This window comes from Scardinius erythrophthalmus, assembly GCF_964197995.2.
Source record: "Scardinius erythrophthalmus genome assembly, chromosome: 10".
Classification (NCBI taxonomy): Eukaryota; Metazoa; Chordata; class Actinopteri; order Cypriniformes; family Leuciscidae; genus Scardinius; species Scardinius erythrophthalmus.
Genome location: NC_138230.1, coordinates 5,509,459 through 5,530,234, shown reverse-complemented (window position 1 = coordinate 5,530,234; position 20,776 = coordinate 5,509,459). Strand labels below are relative to the sequence as shown.

The following is a 20,776-nucleotide window of genomic DNA, read 5'->3' as shown; positions in this document are numbered from 1 at the left end:
ATTTAAAAAAGGGTGCAGCTTGGTTTTTTGTTCAAAATAAAAAAAAGCAGAAATGGCTGTATTTTGTTTTCCAAATGTATTGTTGTCATCAAATAATAGTATCAGAAAATTGGACGACATTTCCGGTCAGGTCTGGGTATCCTTCGTTCATTTGTTTTTGCTTTCACATATGAAAACGAAAAAACGAGAAAACAGCTCCTTTTTCCGTTTTTTTTTTTTTTTTTTTTTTTAAGAAAAAACGTAAAAACGAAATTATGACTTGATTTTTGGTTTTCTCGTTCTTGCACGGACATCAGAAAAAAACACTTGATATAAAGGCGGTCCGTGTACGTTTTGATAGTTTGTTTTTTCGTTTGAACCACAAAACAAAATAACAAGAAACCACCTGTTTTTCGTTTGTCGTTTCAAACCAAAAACAAAGAAACGGTAAAAAAAGAGCCGTTCTCCCGTTTTTGGTTCTGAATCCAAAAACGAAAAATGACAAAACCAAAATCAAATAACGGTCCGATTTTGGTTTTTTGAAATTCCTTTTTCCATTTTTCCGTTTGAAGATCTACATTAAAACATAGACAGGTTGGCCACGTGACCTGGAAGTAATAGTAAATATGGCCTATCAAAATAAAAGCCAAGCTTTTAGAACGGTCATAATATGCAGCACTAACGTTATACCAGAGTAACGTAAGAAGAAGAAAAATCAATTAGTAAATAGGCTTATATAAACCTGGACCGGATTAAATATGTTAGCAACAGTAGTTTTTTAAAGCTATTTAATATCGTGCCTATCCAGACATCACCAGTCACGTTTAATGAGCGCATTGTTTGGCTCAATACAGTTGATAATATAGGTTAACCTAAGAACTATTGTGTGTGCAGAGTTGTTACTGTTAGCGCTATATTATATAATTAAATTTATATTTAATGTGGTTTCCACCGTAATGGACAGCGAACTGACAGCGATTGAATGAATACTTGTCAACGTGAATTCCCACGTGACGTCATGCGTAGGCCTAATAACGTTACTAATAATGAGGGAGATTGGGATTCCGCTGTTCCGCCATCAAAATATCAGTCCGTATCTCGTCTTTGCCATTCGATTGACACCCTCATAAAACTTGTGTTGGTCCTCAAATATAATTTTATCCTAACGCATAGCCTACTAGGCCATCCAAAGTTCATTCTTGTTCATTTTCTGTGTTCATCATTGTTCACGTTTCTTTCTTTTTTTTACGTTTCTTCATTCGGACCCATTTGCGATCCATTTCATTCTGAATAAACAAACAAGGCAGTTTACATGATTTGTCCTTGTTGCATTATTCATTAAGATAATAATTAATAAATGCACGCACAATTATCCGTGAACTTGATAAATGTTGCAGATATGTTTTACAAATGCCTTTCAACTTATGTGTGCAAAATTCAGAAGCAGTAAATAAATGTGCAGAAATTTGTACAGAGATTCTGCCTACTATGTGTTGTAGCCATTAAATAAGCTAATTTAGTTTCATATTTGTTAAAATATTATAATGTTATTTTTTTTCCATTTATGTTGATTTATGAAAAGTGAACAGCACGACAGGATGTACAGTATATCGGGAGACTTGTAGTGGGTCAGACATGATTTTGACCACTTCATTAAGTTTTGTAGAAAGCATTTCTTTAAAGTGAATTTCGTTTTGTATAAATTGTATCTTAATTTTAATACATGTTTCATCAACGATTTGCATGTATTTAATAAATAAGAAGCAAATATACAGTGCAATGCATAAGTGTATACACCCATGCTAAAGTTGACTAAAAAGAGGAATAAAAAATCATATTTTGGAAATTGAACTTAATGCCTTAATTTAAAAAATTAGGAAAAATCCAACCTTTTAGGACACCAATTTTCTTTGTGAATGAATAATGTATCGTAAATAAATAAATGTTCTTCCTTAAAATACATGGTGCATAAGTGTGTACACCCCTATGTTAAATTCCCATAGAGGCAGGCAGATTTTTATTTTTAAGTATTTTTTTATTTATTAATTTGAGAGCAATGCAAATCAAACTTTTAGGCTAACTGAAATAAAACCATGCCAATCTCTAGGTATGGTGAATGCTATGTGATGATGTGGGGCTATTTTAATTCCAAAGGCCAAGGGAACTTTATCAGGATGCATAGTATCCTAAAAATTAATATAAAAAAAATACTTAAAAATAAAAATCTGCCTGCCTCTATGGGAATTTAACATAGGGGTGTACACACTTATGCACCATGTATTTTAAGGAAGAACATTTATTTATTTACGATACATTATTCATTCACAAAGAAAATTGGTGTCCTAAAAGGTTGGATTTTTCCTAATTTTTTAAATTAAGGCATTAAGTTCAATTTCCAAAATATGATTTTTTATTCCTCTTTTTAGTCAACTTTAGCATGGGTGTATACACTTATGCATTGCACTGTAGCAGACAATAGGCTATAATCATGGAGGCGCACCTTGGTCACTTGCACTGCACGTTAACTGGAGCGCATCTCATCATAAATTAACCGAAACTAAGTGAATGCCTCACAGAGAATATTAAGAAATACGCTATATCTAAAGATGTAAAATGTTCTTACCTTAGGGCTTAACAAATGTTCTGCAGCCATTGATTGTACATGCAATGCCTTTGAAAGCATGTATGTGCTATATAAAGTTTTAAGACTTAGGATTCTCTTCACTCTTTACAAGAAAGATTCACACAGTATATAGCACACTGGTAAATCATTCTTTTGGCCAGATGGCCTACATTAGGATTAGGACATGTCTGATGTGAGTTTGTTGTCTGAGCTGCTAAGAAGCTGATAGCAGTGTTATAATCAGGTTAAAACAGAAGCAGGTTTAACTCTGGGCTGGGTGAATGATGATGATGATGATAACTAGGCAAATAAAATCAAAACCAAATAAAATGAACAACAATAAATACATCTGTATCAGTAATCTTGATTTAAAACAGTTACCAAAGACACCAGTCAGTCATTAAAATACTGCCACCTGCTGGTAGAAAGGGGGAACAGTTTGGTCCGTTACGGTGGAAACCACATTAAATATAAATTTAATTATATAATATAGCGCTAACAGTAACAACTCTGCACACACAATAAGTTCTTAGGTTAACCTATATTACCAACTGTATTGAGCCAAACAATGCGCTCATTAAACGTGACTGGTGATGTCTGGATAGGCACGATATTAAATAGCTGTAAAAAACTACTGTTGCTAACATATTTAATCCGGTCCAGGTTTATATAAGCCTATTTACTAATTGATTTTTCTTCTTCTAACGTTACTCTGGTATAACGTTAGTGCTGCATATTATGACCGTTCTAAAAGCTTGGCTTTTATTTTGATAGGCCATATTTACTATTACTTCCGGGTCACGTGGCCAACCTGTCTATGTTTTAATGTAGATCTTCAAACGGAAAAATGGAAAAAGGAATTTCAAAAAACCAAAATCGGACCGTTATTTGATTTTGGTTTTGTCATTTTTCGTTTTTGGATTCAGAACCAAATACGGGAGAACAGCTCTTTTTTTACCGTTTCTTTGTTTTTGGTTTGAAACGACAAACGAAAAACAGGTGGTTTCTTGTTATTTTGTTTTGTGGTTCAAACGAAAAAACAAACTATCAAAACGTACACGGACCAAAGGCAAATATCTATTGATAATGTACTGAAAAAAAAAACAAAAAAAAAAAACAATGTATGGTTTCAATTTTTAATTTTTGCATTTGCATTATATGGTCTGAAAACTGAATTGTGAAGCGTTACACGGACTGTAAAAAAGACTACTGTCACATCAAATAAGCTTTTGTTCACCAATTTCTGCTCATATGTTAAATATATAGTATGTGTTGTTTTGTCAAAAATAAAGAAGGTATATTGAATTATCAACTAAGATGTTATTATAGTATATAACTTTGAATTACACTTGAAATATTGTTAAAATTGTAATTGTTGATTTACATGTGAAGATTGTTTAATAAAATAGCAGAACACATATTTACAAGGTAGATATTAGCAACATTTTAATATATCAATATAAACCTTCTTATTCAATTATTTATTATTATTTTTTATTAGTGACACATTTTGGTAGAGGATATTCCAAAACATTCTGAAAATACAGTATGAGAATTAACTGCATAGTAACTAGAAATGTTTACCTTGGATATTATACAATTTGCCTGCATATGTAGTAGGTTAAAAAATGTATGTAGGCTATATGTTAAAGGGGGGGTGAAATGCTATTTCATGCATACTGAGTTTTTTACACTGGTAAAGAGTTGGATTCCCATGCTAAACATGGACAAAGTTTCAAAAACTAAGTTGTACGTTTGAAGTAGTATTTTTGTTCCAAAAATACTCCTTCCGGTTTGTCACAAGTTTCGAAAAGTTTTTTTCGAGTATGGCTCTGTCTTACAGAGCGGAATTTCCTTATATGGGTCCTAAGGGCACTTCTCCGGTAAGATCGCGGGCGCGCGCGCACTCGTAGACTAGAGCAAGAGAGTGAAAGCAGTTCGCCATCAAAGCGCCCTGCCCGGCTTTTGGGAAGTCAATGTCACCAGAGAAGTGTGTTTTTGGTTGCCAGGGCAAGACAACCCTGCACAGATTCCCAAAGAACCCAGCGTTAAGGAACCCGTGGATGGAGTTTGTTTTCCTGAGCATAAACGGAGTTGTGTAAGACTGTTTGTTCCCTGCATTTCGACGATGATTGTTTTATAAACAAAGCCCAGATCGACGGATTTGCAGATCGTCTAATGCTTAAGGATCGAGCAGTCACAATGATAAAGGTTCGCGGTCGTGCGTTGGAACGGTGAGTAAAACTGTTGAACAATTGTCTCTGTGTGTTGTTAGCTCGGCGCGTTAGCACAGCTTTAGCTTCGCCCACACGGCCCGCCCCCAGCCGCTCGTTTTTTTTTCCGGAAAGACTCGGTACAGCCTATCTTTCAATTAAAAATATAATAAAACAAAAGACTTTTTGGAGATATGAAGGATGCAATATTACTCTATAGGTACTCAAGATTAACAGGAGATTGAGTGAAAATGAGCATTTCACCCCCCCCCTTAAAATAAAAGAGGGAAAAAGGACACCCCTTTAAAATTTTGTATTGTTCATAAATGTATGTGCCTTCAACATTCGTCTATTGATGGGTAAATTCATCATTACATTCTTTGTTGTGGGTAAAGAAAATGTTGATGTTATTATTGTCTCCTGTAGAGGGTGTTTAGTGCTGTTGAATTAAAGGAACACGCCGACTTTTTGGGACTTTAGCTTATTCACCGTATCCCCTACAGTTAGATAAGTCCATACATACCTTTTTCATCTCCGTGCGTGCTGTAACTCTGTCTGACGCACCCACCGCTAGCCTAGCTTAGCACAAAGACTGGAGGTAAACAGCTACAGCTAGCATACTGCTTAGAGCCCTGCACGGGGCAAAAAATCCAGCCCTAACTGAGACCTGGCCTGTGGAGTTCAAGGCCTAATCCGGCCCCAGCCCGAAAACGTCTGCAATTTTTCAGCCCGACCCCGAACCAAGAACAACATCAATATCACTTTAAGCTCTCTCTGACGCGCACGCTCTAATGCGCGCTATCTCTGCTATACGCATACACATACACACACGCTACTAGGTAAAATTTTATTATAGGCCTTAAACATAACTACCACCACCGACAATCATGCCCACAAACATTAATACAGACTGTCCATTACAGAGAAGCATAAGCATGCAGTAAAGAATATTATATAGCCAAATGTGATCCAGAAGTAAATAAAGATTTACGGCCTACCTTTTTTTATGTTTAGTAACTTAACTGAAGAACAATGTTTCAAAGAACTCTTCGCCAACTGGCTAACATTAAATAATAATAAAAATATAATAAATAAATAAATAAATAAAATCAGTTGAACTGAGTATATAGGGTCTGTTAGGGATTGCCCCACTGAAAACTGGTGGATTATATTATTGACCGCTGCAGAACTCTGGTCAGGGAGTCGGAGTCATCAGATAGAGTTTAGCCATTTATTGCACAAGAGTGACCATATACACATAATAGTGTACTTGAGTCAAGTCAAGTCAAGTCATCTTCATTTATATAGCGCTTTTAACAATGTAGATTGTTTCAAAGCAGCTTTACAGAGATAAACGTATAATTTAAGGTAACAGAGATTGTTTTGGCTTTATAGCGGTTCTTTAGTAAAGTTATTTTCCAGCTAAGGTTAGTTTTGATTGATTCGCTTCCGTCGCAACAATCATTTGTTATTAAATTAGGGGCCGCTAAGACGACACAATTCTCTCTACATAGACTTTAAGCGCGAACCTGTGAGAAACGCTGATGGCGTTCACATGCGCATTAAAGGGGGGGTACCATGGTGTTTCATGTATTCAGAGTTGTTTACAGTGTTAAAGAGATGGATTCTCGTGTTAAACATGGGCAAAGTTTTAAAAAAATATTTTGGACGAATAACGGAGAATTTCTGTGCCGAAAATCTTACTTCCGGGTTGGTTGAAGTTTCGGCTGGTTTTTTTTCGATCGTGGATCTAATGACGTAGACGAGAGTGGAACTCCTTATATGAGCATTTCTCTCGGAAAAGCGCGCCCGCGAGCACGTCGACTAGAGGAGAGCGAGACCGCGCACATCAACAGGAAATCATCGGCAGCCAGCGCTGGCGCTGCATAGGATTTGTTCAAGAATGTCTCCAAAAAAGTGTGTTTTTGGATGTGAGGGAAAGCTTACCGTGTCCAGCTTTCCAAAGAACCCAGTGTTACAGGAACAGTGGATGCTGTTTGTTTTTCCGGGGCAGCAACGGAGTGTAGGAAGTGCGGTTGTGTGTTCTGGTCGTTTCAGTGACGAATGTTTTATTAACAAGGCCCAGGTCGACGCTGGATTTGCAAATCGTTTGCTATTAAAACGTGGAGTGGTCCCAGTGATACAAGACCCCATTCATGTAAGTACAACTGGATCAGATTTCTGTCTTTTGCTGGAAAGTTACCGCTTGACTCTATAGCTCCGCCTCCAGGACCTCGGCTTTTTCCGGAGAGAATCGGAAAGCTGTATTTTTCTTTTATAAATTTAATAAAACTAAACACTTTTTTGAGATATTAAGGATGCACTACTACTCTATAGGTACTCAAGATTAACATGAGATTAGGTGAAACTGTGCATGTTATGTACCCTTTAAGAACGGGTTCTATAGTTATGTGCGTTTGAATATATGTACGCAGGTTTGGAATTCCCTACAAACCAAGCCTAAACAAAGTACTGGTGTTTCCTTATAATTTTTTATACAGAATTTTATTTTATTTTATCAATTCGGGGTAGATACGCAAATTGAGTTTCCCGACAACGCTTTATCTGTAGAGTGGTAAAGGGATCCTCCCAGTGGCGTAACTTTGTTTTGAAAAGTGGGTGGGACGGGTTTTAAAAAAAAAAAAAAAAAAAACGGGGGGGGGTGGGGGGTGGGTTATGAATGCTAAATCATAAATCGATGTATGTACAATATAACATTACGATGTCCAGCAATCGATTAAAATAGTGCATGGGTTTAATTTGTCGTTTAATGAGGTTTGATATATGTTGAATTCGGTAAATCCATTGTAGAAATGTGTATATTGAAATGGTCCAGTGGTAGAAATTTTGCCAAGCGTGTCAGAGGTTGTGGGTTCTAATCCGCACTCGTATAGGTTTTTTTTTTCTTCTCATTAAAACCGATTATGTTTATCAGTGGTTGTATATGAGGCAAGCATACGTTTGTATGCATTTTGTTTTGTAATTTCACCGGAACGAAAAGAGTCTCCACAACAGATTGAAGCACGAGTCCGAGTGAAGACACAGTATCCGCGCCTGTGTCTGTATCTGATCGCAGCGGCAACGAGCACTTTGATCACTTGATTTCAAAAACAACACATTTCAGTGCTAGATCGCCTCTTACAAACGAACTAAATGAATGCTCTGCTAGTTAACTGGAGGTGTTTTATTTATTTGTATTGGTACATTCGTGCCGCGAGATGTTTCAAAAGTGGTGGGGACAATATCGACCTTAGCAAAAAGTGGTGGGGACATGTCCCACCCGTCCCACCCGCAAATTACGCCTATGGATCCTCCATAGGGAGAGACTAGATGGCACTTCAGCACTGCGTTTGATCGTGTTCAGGCGAAGGTCCTTCATCAGATCTGGATACGGCCTGGATCCGGCAGGCTGCGGGAAAACCTCAGGATAAACAAAGACACTAAAATTAGCGTAGATGCCATTCTTCTTCTGATGTAACGAGTACATCAGGATTTATGGGAAGTGTTCCCGGTTCCAGCTGACCTAATCTATGCAGCCTAATATTGAATTATAGAAGTCTATAATGTATTATGTGAAAGCTAGGTCAAAGAGATGTGTCTTTAATCTGGCTTTGAACTGACAGAGTGTGTCTGCTTCCCGGACAATGATAGGAAGGCTGTTCCAAAGTTTTGGTGCTAAATAGGAGAAGGATCTACCGCCAGCAGTCGATTTTGATATTCTAGGTATTATCAACTTGCAATAGACGTGAAGGACTATAATGTGTTAAGAGCTCGCTCAAGTACTGCGGAGCTAAACCATTTAGTGCTTTGTAAGTGATCAGCAATATTTTAAAATTGATGTGATGTTTAATAGGGAGCCAGTGCAGTTTTGACAGAACTGGGCTAATATGGTCATACTTCCTGGTTCTGGTAAGAACTCGAGCTGCTGCGTTTTGAACTAGCTGTAGTTTGTTTATTAAGCGTGCAGGGCAACCACCCAGTAGAGCATTACAATAATCTAGCCTTGAGGTCATGAACGCATGAACTAATTGTTCCGCATTTGTCAATGAGAGCATATGACGTAATTTAGATATATTTTTAAGATGGAAAAATGCAGTTTTACAGATACTAGACCAGGGCCGGCACTCCGCACACGCACATCACCAACTGCGAGTAGGGCACCAACTGCTTGGGGGGGCACCAAAAAATCTGGGCCGTGAAAAATAATCACAATAGGCTACTAGTATAAATAACAAATAAAATATGTGACCCGTCACGGAAACCAGGGACATAAGTCGGCAGCACAACTTTCGAGCAAAATGAGAAAGAAGCGTTTTTTTTTTGTTTTTTTTTAAATTGGTGAGTTTTTTTTTTTTTGCAGAATCTGTTAGTTGAGATCACGAAGAAGCCTCTGCATGTTTGCGATAGCAGTATTGGTATATTTAAAAGCGTACATTTTGAGTTTGAAATCGGCTTGTTTTTCGGAGATTCTAGCACGCAGTAGGGGCGTGTCATTGTCGGTGTGTATTTCCATACTGGATAAGCCGGCGTGGCTACTTATTATGCAGCGTTCTGGCCGGCTCTATCTGATTTCAAAATTCAATGAAGATGGACGCCAATAACATTACGATGTCCAGCAATCGATTAAAATAGTAGGTTACATGGGGTTTAATTTGTCGTTTAATGAGATGTAGCCTAATACATGTTGTCAGTGCCAATATATAGATCCGCCTATTAATCTATCGTGTATCTTAATGGTCCAGTGGTAGAGCTTTCACCAGTCGTGTCAGAGGGTCTGAGTTCAAATTTTTTTTTTTTCTCATATAGTTTTTTTCTCTCATCAAAACGATTATGTTCATCAGTGGTTGTATATCAAGCAGGGACACGCAAACGTTTGAATTATGTTTTGTGATTTCAACAGAACAAATAGAGAGTATCCGCAACGCAACGGATTGAAGCGCGCGTCGAGTGAAGACACACGAGAAAACACTGTATCCGCGCCACTGATCGCAGCGGCAACAAGCACTTTGATCACTTGATTTAAAAAAACACATTTCAGCTATTATCTTATTTAAAAAAACGAACGAAATGAATGCACTGCCAGTTAACTGGAGATTTATTTATTTGTAGAATTGGTACATTCGTGTTGCGGGGGGGCGGGCGGGGGGGGGGGGGGGCATCAAGTGTTACGCCCGTTTCACACATACTCCGTGTGCAGTACGTATGCGGTGCGTGTTGCAGTACGTATGCGGTGCGGAAGCATGACGTGCCATTGTGCTTTCACACATCACACGTTTGCAGTGCGCTACTGATCCGCATTTTCTGTGTGCAACAAATTCAAAAATGGGTAATTAATTTTGATTTTAAATCCAAAACGTTAACTCTGACATTGTTAAAGACATTTAAACACTATGAAAAGTTATTTTAATCATTGTGATTCTTTGTTTTATATGTAGTTCGATTTGTTGACAGAAGAAAAGCTATCGCGCTGTTTCTAAAAAGGAGAAGAAAGAGATGCATTTGGGTTCACTCAGTCAACCAGCGCAGGAGACAGTTTGGTGCTTATTACCATCTTGTCTCAGAACTACGACTTTACAGTGACCGGCACCTAAAGTACTTTCGGATGAGTGCCGAACAGATGGATAATGTTCTTTCTTTGGTTGGAGCAGACATCACAAGGCAAACCACAACTTATCGTCCATCCATCGAACCCAAGCAGAGGCTTGCTGTTACACTGAGGTAAGGACAGATTTTGTACACATTAATTACATGTATAAATTAATAAATAGAATGCTATATGTAAAAAAAAAAAAAAAAAAAAAAAAATATATATATATATATATATATATGTGTGTGTGTGTGTATATGTATATATCTGAAACACAATATATATTTAAATATCTTTATTAAGTACAATATCTAAACATTACAACTCTATACATATTGAAAATATAAACTTTATACATATTGGTAAGAGTAATAAAACACTTTAGACCTTAAAATTAACATTAAAGTAACTTATCGGCATAATTTAAATGAACAAATATTGCAAACCTATTAATAATTCACAATAAAACATTAAGTGTTGTGTACAACTAAATACTTTATAGAGCTAAGGGAACTGATGATAAACAGGAGAGGAGTCCTGTTCTGATCCATGCTGATGGTAGGATGTAGTTGGGGAAGGTGTTATACGGTGGAGGTGATGGGTCTGGACTTCATGGCAGGAGGTGGTGGGGTGGATTGGCTGAAATCCTGTTGTTTGTGCGGGCTGGGTATGTGAGAACACAGGGCCGGCTTGTGTGGCTTGATGTCGTTGATTTTTGTCCTCTAACTCCATAGTTGCAAGGTAGTTGAGGATATGGATTTGTGCCCTATTTTGGTTCCTTGGATGAAGCCTGTTTAGTTTAGGCACTAAACTGAGGGCAAAATAGTACATCTCATCCTCCTGTCTTGGTACATGAGGTGGAGCTGTAGTTGTTGGCTGAGTTATAATATCCAGAAGCTGTTGTTCTGTTGGACTCGGTGATGCAACTCTTCTCCTTTTTTGTCTCTGTCGACCTTCATTCATTATTGCCTGCACTCTGGGATGGGCAGGGGTGTCAACTATTTGTGATGAAAATGGAGGAGTAGAGGTGGCTGGGGGTGGAGTGGGTGTTAAAGATATTTGACTTTCCAGCACAGGTGTTGCAGACCTTTGTACAACAGTAAGGGGACTGTATGGTCTGCTTAGCTGGCATATCTCTGGATCCACATCCTCCTCAGCCAAACTCATATCCACTGGTTCATCCTCTAGCTGCAAAGTGGTTTTTGAACTGAAATAATAACAGGTGTTATATTAATTTACATTTACAATGTAATATAATAACAACAAATTAGTTCTGCATTTTGAAAACATACGGTATAACAATATTCCAAAAATAGTAATACAAAATTCTTTAAACAATTATTTTTTTCCCTAATTAATTGGTGAGTTATTTTGTCAACATTACAAACTTACTAACCTTCTGGCCTGCATATGAGGCAACAGGAAAGACATCACCCGTTCATATTTCCAACAGGGGATGCAGGGAAGCCTGTGACATACGCGAGAGGCTTTGCACATTTTTCAACTCCACAGAAGGCAGAGTGTCCTGGCAAGAACAGATGATGTAAGATCTGTAATAAGCTTCTCCAAAGACAGGAAAATACAACTGTGTTGAGTGTACAGAACATTTTGACTTGTAAATAGTTTTACTTTGAGTGAAAAACAACCTGTCATATATTTTAGAAAGAAAAACAAACAAACAAATAAATAGATTTAACCACTTCTTGTCTCAGTTCTTTTGTAATGTAAGAACACCCACCCATGTGTAATATATATATATATATATATATATATATATATATATATATATATATATATATATATATATATATATATATAATATTATTTTTTTAATAAAGTTATAATTTGTATTATATAATTTCAAATTTTAAAATATATTTATATTATCAGGCATGTCAATAAACAGCTGTTCTTGCAGTTTGTTTTTGTAATTAAAACATTAATCTAACACATTATGTATACATGTATCAATGTAGATATTGTAATATATTAATTATTGTTAGTACATGTTAATTCTACATCAAAACGATTATTTTTCCTCTACTGTGTAAAAGGCTGGCTGTAGGTTAAACATACATATAGGGTTATTCATTTTGATTTACAATTAGATAGTTTTTACTTATTATAGTTAGTTTTAGTTTTTATAGATAGTTGTTAACGTATTTATTAATAAATGTATTGCAATTTTTATATTGTTATGTCATTTTACTCTCTTTTAGGGAAACTTTTTACCATCTTTCTAGGGACTGCAGATGAAAAAACAGCCTAAAGTATTCAAGTTTAAATAGAACAACATACAGCAATGATATATTTGTATTGTAGTTCTTATATTCATTAGGTTTATATAGATTGATAGTCAAGCAAAATATAGGCCTATGTAAACGGCACTTGAAACAAACATTTTGAAACTTACCATCGACACCAATAGCCGAGGAAATTGCTTCCCATGCCTTTTCCTTGGCATTCAAATCTTTGTACAACATATTCTGCGGGTCATAAATTTTTTTGTGTTTTTCCACCTCCACGATGAGACGAGTGTCATCCATATCACCTTCTTTTTGAGTACTTTTCTGTCCGACAGCCTGTCACGTGATTGCCAGCGAGTGTTCCCCCCAAACCCCTCCCCAACACATATATTATGTATTTCTTGAGGGGAAAAAATAGTAATATCTGATCGCATTTTGCAACTCTTGGGACTATACTGATTTTACTTTTTTTTTTACTTCTTGACCCTGTAATTTATTAACTGTAGAACACATTAACAGCAATTATAAATGCGTATATGATGAAATTATTAGTTCTCTTACGAGAGTCCTCTCGTACTGCGTTTTATCAAAACGCTACGGGAAAAGTCTCTTTTCACGAAACACTGAAGCAAAAAATTATCCTTTAATTTTCATATATGTAAAACGCGTTGCGGCAGCAGCAGACAGCTATGGCGAGACGGCTTGCTCGCTCATTGGCTGCTCTGCGGCAACTGCTTAAGCCTATCGAGCGAGGCCTGAGATGGCATCAGGCCAATGAGGGCGCTTCGCGCCCTCCTCGCCACTTCCCGCCGAAACGGGCGTGGCTTACCTCTATAAAAGGAGCTCGAGAAGGCTGACTCACTTGATTTTAATCTCTTCAGCGAAGCGCACGCATCGCTGGATCACGGAAGCAAGCGTCGTTCGAAGCAAGCACTTCAGCGGGACGAGCCCTCGAAGCCGCTGGCCAACGCCGCCTTCTACAGCCGTACCTGCTGCGCTTTCCGACGCCTATATCCTTTATTGCTATATTGCTCTGTTTTCTGTGTGTGTGTGTGTGTGTGTTCGCTGCAACACTCACCCCTAAAAGAGCTGCGTCTTTTTCAAGACGCCTTCTCATGCAGCGCTCGCGCTCGCTGACGGCGAAATGCCCTTACTCCGAGCCAATTGCCTACGGTGACTCTGAGGACTCGCCAGGCATCCTTCCGAGGCTGCCCTTCCTGGAAGCGGACGGCGGGATTAGTTTTTCTTTACGTTACAAGAAAAGCTACCCTGCCTCCGCGCGCGTCATTCACCGGCGAAGGAGAAAAGAGTGTTCTCAGTCCCACCATTGGTCGGTCTCACCTCTTTTCTCTCATATTTCTCAGTTCCCTGTTCGGCGACTGGAAATATTATTGCAGCAAGTGAGTCTGTTATAGCACGCTTGCCTGCCAGCAAACGCCGAAGAATACATGTTGACGCCGCCTTTGCCGCCAATGCTTCACTCTGTCAGTCCCCTGAAGGCGACTGCAGAGATGCATTTTGCAGCCAGCGAGCGCGTGGTACCCGCTTGCCTGCAACCGAACACCGTTTCTACGGTTCCCGTGCGTCACTGGCGAAAGGAGAATGGAGTGTTTTCAGCCCCGCTGAAACTGGGCGATATCCACTCTTCTCACATTCAAAGCCTACATCCCCCTGTGGCTCAGTGGTGGAGTTATAGGTTTTCCGCATGGGAGACCGGAGTTCTAATCCCGGTCTAGCGGCATATATATTTTTATGCCGCCAATGCTTCGCTCTGTCAGTCCCCTGAAGGCGACTTCGGAGATGCATTTTGCAGCCAGCGAGCGCGTAGTACCCGCTTGCCTGCAACCGAACGCCGTTTCTACGGTTCCCGTGCGTCACTGGCGAAGGGGGAATGGAGTGTTTTCAGCCCCGCTGAAACCGGGCGATATCCACTCTTCTCACATTCTGGCATATTTCAGGCGTCTGAAAATGTTAGTATTGCATGTCGTGCTTACTCGCATGCCTGCAAGCAAACGCCAGTGTGGATAATACTCGCGCTGACTTTGTCTATGTATCTTCACTGTGGTCCAGTGGTAGATTATTAGCCTCCCGCGCGGGGGACCCGAGTTCGAATCCCGGGTCTGCCGGCAGAAAATATTTATGCCGCCGAATGCAAATCACTCTGTTTGTTCCCCGAGAGGCAACTGCAGAAGTGTTTGTTTTGCAGCCCACGAGCGAAGTCCCGGCCATGGCCGATGATGCTATATGTGTACAGAAGATGCCCACTGCTTGTGCCCATCCCTACACATTAGCACAGCCCTTCACACAGGGCCCGCGCTCATATATTCGACTCGGGTCGATCACGCACACAACATAGTGAACGTGCCCACTGCCTAGTGCCCACAAATACTATGTTCTGCATGCCTTGTGGTTTCTGTAAAGACGAAACCTGTGCATTCACACTGCTCAGGCAGACAGTGCACTCATTGCAGTAATTGTGCCCGCTCTCCCGCGCCCACACTTACTAACGGTCATTATATGTCCTACGGGACTCGCCCAGCCCTCCCTTGCTCGGTTAAACACCGCAGCGGGGTCGAGCGCAGGCATTCTGCCCGGCCACGGCCGATGGTGCTATAAATGTAGTCTCGATGCCCACTCCTCAGTGCCCATCACTACACATAAGCACAGCCCTACACTTAGGGCTCGCGCACATAAAATCGACTCAGGTCGATTGTGCTTCCAACATAGTGAGAGTGCCCGCTTCCCAGTGCCCACGAACACTATGTCTAACAGATCACAGGCTCTCTGTAAAAACGAGACCTGTGATTGCGCGCTCTGCTCAGGCAGACACCGCGCCCAAAGCAGTAAATGTGCCCGCTCCCAGCCCACATCTACTCGCTCACATGAGTCCTATGAGACTTTCTCAGTCCTCCCTCACTCAGCTAAGCACTGTAGTAAGGTCGAGGACGAGCGTTCCGCCCGCTGTATTAAGCGCGCGCCCCGCCTCAAATGCCACAGGCATAACGCCTATGTTTTTATCCCCCGAAGCGCCTCTGTCGCACGGCGAACAGAGCGCGCTCCGTATCCAGCCCTTAGCCAGCCATGCAGAAGCATGGGCAGCGCTTCCAGGGGTTTTGGACTGGGTGCTAGGCATTATAAAGAGAGGCTTCTCGCTACAGTTTTGTCGACGCCCTCCCCGCTTCACAGCGCGCGTCGGAACTACGGTTTCGTTGGAAGTAGCTCACCTACTTCGAGCCGAAATATCAAAACTGATAAGCAAAAGGGCGATAGAGCGCGTTCCCCCAGCTCTAAGCGAAGGGGGACTATACAGCAGATACTTTCTAGTCCCCAAAAAGGACGGCGGTATCAGACCCATACTGGATCTAAGACGGCTGAACAGAGTATTATTGAAACGCAGTTTCAAAATGCTCACAACCAGCTAAATTCTCGCGCATGTTCGCCGAGAAGACTGGTTCATGTCGATAGATCTGAAGGACGCGTATTTTCAAATACAGATAGCGTCACACCACAGGCGATACTTGAGATTCGCCTTCGGGGGTCAGACATACCAGTATACAGTCCTGCCATTCGGCTTGTCCCTAGCACCTCGTACATTTACGAAATGCAGGGACGCAGCGCTCGCTCCTCTCAGACTCAGAGGCATGCGAGTGCTGAACTATTTGGACGACTGGTTGATCCTAGCTCAATCACGATCACAGCTCGTGGAGCACAGAACCATTTTACTCGATCACCTCGAGAATCTTGGTATCACAGTCAACTGGACAAAGAGTTCATTGAACCCCAGTCAAACGATTTTGTTTCTGGGCGTCGTTCTGGACTCACAGTCTATGACAGCGCGGCTGTCACCACAGCGCGTGTTGATCATTCAGCGCTCGGCGAGGTCTTTCCGCCGCGGCGCTGTCACCCCGCTCAGGAAGTTTCAAAAGATGCTGGGTCTCATGGCTTCAGCATCGTCAGTTCTCCGGCTGGGCCTGCTCCGCATGCGCCCGCTGCAGTTCTGGTTGAAAACGCGGGTACCGCGCAGAGCGTGGGCGACCGGTCGATTACGCCTCAAGGTCGATCAGAGCTGTGTTTCAGCCCTGGCGCCTTGGACGGCGGACGACTGGTACCAATCAGGAGTAAGCCTGGGGACTTCCTCGAGAGTGAGGATGGTGTCGACAGACGCATCCACCTCGGGATGGGGAGCTCTGCTCGAGGGCAGACCGTTCTTCGGCCTGTGGTCGGAACGAGAAAAGCTCCAACACATAAACTGCCTAGAAATGCTGGCAGTGCACAACGCGATGACGCGTTTTTGTCCCCACATCAAGGACGAACACGTCATAGTCCGTTCGGACAACATGGCTGTGGTGTCCTACATAAATCGCCAGGGCGGTCTGAAGTCCATATCCCTGTACAGGCTGGCGAAACGCCTCCTATTATGGGCTCAGCACAACTTACGCTCGCTGAGAGCAGTGCATGTACCTGGGCTTCAGAATGTGGGCCCAGACAGACTGTCCAGGAACAATGTTCCCCCGGGCGAATGGTCTCTACACCCACAAACAGTCCGGCTGTTGTGGGAGAGATTAGGCAGAGCGGAGGTGGACCTTTTCGCATCCCGCGAAAACGCGCACTGCCCCGCGTTCTTTTCAAAGACCGACAGCGCGCTGTCCCGAAGGTGGCCGCGCTGCCCGTTATATGTTTTTCCCCCCGTCTCCCTCCTGCCACAGGTGCTGGAACGGGTCAGGGAAACGAAATGCCCAGTCCTGCTTGTAGCTCCGTTCTGGGAGAACCAGATATGGTTCCCAGTTCTGATGCAGTTGACAGATATCGATCCATGGCCACTGCCGTTGAGGAGAGATCTCCTCTCGCAGGCCGGGGGCTCGATTTGGCACCCACACCCGGAACTGTGGTCCCTTCATGTGTGGGTGCTCAACGGATACCCGTTGGTCTCACAGAGGGAGTCGTGAATACCATCACTCAGGCTAGAGCGCCGTCGACACGGCGGCTTTATGCTTCGAAGTGGTCGGTTTTCTCCGGCTGGTGTACAGCTCGGAGCATTTCACCCCTCGAATGTGAGGTAACGGAGGTTTTCTCCTTCCTACAAGAGCTGTTGGATAAGGGCAGATCCCCTTCCACGCTCAAAGTGTATGTGGCGGCTATTTCAGCGTTCTTTGGTTCAACGCTGGGTCAGTCGCTGGGAAGGAATGATTTAGTCATCCGCTTCCTCAGGGGAGCTAGGAGACTGAATCCGCCCAGACCTCCTTCAGTTCCTTTGTGGGACCTTTCTACGGTCCTGGCGGCCATGAAAGGTGCCCCTTTCGAGCCTATCCAGTCTATTAGCCTCAAACACTTGTCTTTCAAAACAGTGTTTTTGATGGCTCTCGCTTCAGTGAAGCGCATAGGCGACCTGCACGCGCTCTCTGTGAGCCCGGCGTGCTTGGAGTTTGGTCCTAATGACTCTAAAGTCATACTCAAACCTAAGCACGGCTATGTGCCGAAATCCCTCAACACGCCTTTTCGGGCTCAGGTCATTTCCCTGGCTGCCCTGCCGGCATCGAGTGAGGAAGGGGACTCGAGTTTTCTTTGCCCTGTTAGGGCTTTAAGAGCTTATATGTCCCGCTCTGCTGTCTTCAGACAGACAGAGCAGCTCTTTGTCTCGTTCAGTGGACGTTCCAAAGGAATGGCTGTTTCGAAACAAAGTCTATCCAGATGGATAGTTGACGCCATAGCGCTGGCGTATACTGCCAAGGGCATTCCATGCCCGTTGGGAGTCAGAGCGCACTCTACGAGAAGCGTTGCTTCTTCGTGGGCTTGGTCCAGCGGGATTTCCCTACAGGATATATGTACGGCGGCAGGCTGGGCCTCGCCGTCTACATTTATCAGGTTTTATAACCTAGAGGTTCCCGCCTTGCAGGCTAAGCTTTTGTCGGTGTAATCCGTTCAGCCGTCTAGTCAGACCGCTGAAACTCATGCGCTATGCGCTACCGACTATCTTGGGCAGAACTGTGTAAGACCCACATTTTCCACATTAGTTCAGGTTCCCTACCCTGTCTATGTGATGTTATACTTGCGTCTGTGGACATGTCTATTCTACGACGCTACAGTTTAGGGAATTAAGGCTCCCACCCTTATTCCCTGACTCTGTGTGAGTCAATCTGGTGATTATGCACTGTATGCCTGAAATAGCTTCCGGTGATCAGTGTTTTTTATCCCAGCACGCACGGCGTTTTGCAAGGGGTTCCCGTAGCGTTTTGATAAAACGCAGTACGAGAGGACTCTCGTAAGAGAACGTACTCGGTTACTAACGTAACCTCGGTTCTCTCTAGAAGAGGGAACGAGTACTGCGTTCTCTGCCGTGCGTACGGTTCACTCTGGTTCGCTTCGGCGATCAAAATCAAGTGAGTCAGCCTTCTCGAGCTCCTTTTATAGAGGTAAGCCACGCCCGTTTCGGCGGGAAGTGGCGAGGAGGGCGCGAAGCGCCCTCATTGGCCTGATGCCATCTCAGGCCTCGCTCGATAGGCTTAAGCAGTTGCCGCAGAGCAGCCAATGAGCGAGCAAGCCGTCTCGCCATAGCTGTCTGCTGCTGCCGCAACGCGTTTTACATATATGAAAATTAAAGGATAATTTTTTGCTTCAGTGTTTCGTGAAAAGAGACTTTTCCCGTAGCGTTTTGATAAAACGCAGTACTCGTTCCCTCTTCTAGAGAGAACCGAGGTTACGTTAGTAACCGAGTACGTTTCTTGTCAATCTGTGTTTATTTTAATGTGAACAATGCGCTGACACTTTAATTCACTGCGGTGCAGCACAGCAAAAATAGAATCGGTGCGGAAACGATCGCTGCACTGCTGTATACGCACCGCAACTGGAACGGATCGACGGACCGTATCCGCGTGCAGTGTGGAAGCTCTAACCTGTTAACATGGGTACGGAAAAAAATACGCCATACTGAACTTGTGATCGATGAGACATCTCTTCATTTACTGCTACAAACTGATAACGGTCAGATTAGTATGATTTAAACCATGCTAGTGCAATTCCACTAATGCCAACTGTAAGGACATTAACTCAAAGGGGAAATATTAATAATAATCCATAATTTCTAATTATGATTAATTATTAATATTTGGGTCAGTTAATTAGATTAACTTTGAGGTAAGCTAATTAATATTACAATCAATTAATCAGTTCCATCGAACTCTTTTGATTATTCATTTATTCAAAGAAAAGTGTATGAGTGTAAAGTCACTGAAAAAATAATTATTCCTTAGCATGTACAGAAATTAGAGCATACTGTAACAAGATCAAAATCGTAAAATGGACTTTGTAAGCAAACAGAGGATCAGAAATCAAATTCATAATTGTGCACAAGTTTTATTAACTAAATCACAAACATAACTAACACTAAATAAACATAAATACATTCATACATCCATACGTATGCATAGGTAAAGGGGTGAGTGATGTAGAACCGGAAACAGGAAATAGAACTATGGAAAAGATCTATTTAACATTGAAAAGAAACATCAGCTGATCATTTTCAGAGCACCTCATTAAATACTTGCATGTTGCAATCGTGGATAATTCTTGAAGTGGTTGAAAATTGAGTTCGTTGGTGGGTCCGTGAGGGTCAAAAGTCATGGTGCAAGTTGCCATCGTGTGGTTCCGAAGCTGTTGTGGGTCAGAGCTTGCATTGTGGCTTCGAGCACATGGCTGTGGGGAGTCGAAGTCTGCTGTCCTGGCCTGCTGAGTGCACACTGGACGGTGCGGCCTCCCGAAGTGCCAAGAAGGCCAGGAGTTGCTCGTTGCCAATTCAATGATGGTAAAGTGGCAGTTTTCTGGATTGAAGAAGAGGCAGTCTGTCTCCCTTTGGGGAGAGTGAAAGCATGGCAGGCAGTGCTCCGGCCTGCTGAGGCCGGCAGGGCCCAGTGGGGGGGAAGGGGTCCCCCCCCCCACAGGATTCACTTGGAGCTGCAGTTTAGGTTCAAGGACAAGAGCTAAGAAGCACGGATCTTGTGAAAAGGCCTTTTTAAAGCTTGACAAAGGACAGCCCTATGCAGGCTGGTTCACCCAATGAGAAGGGTAGAATTTCTGGCGGGAGTTTCCTCTGTCACCAGGATTTACAAGCCTTTGTCTTAAGCATGCTCACTTG

The 20,776-nt window shown here is 42.1% G+C and overlaps 1 protein-coding gene across 1 annotated transcript in view; it reads right to left on the bottom strand.

Annotated features, from left to right (window-relative positions):
- LOC308697125 (uncharacterized protein) overlaps positions 1-20,776 on the bottom strand; it is a 450,215-nt gene that overhangs the window by 332,468 nt on the left and 96,971 nt on the right. The window lies entirely within an intron of this gene.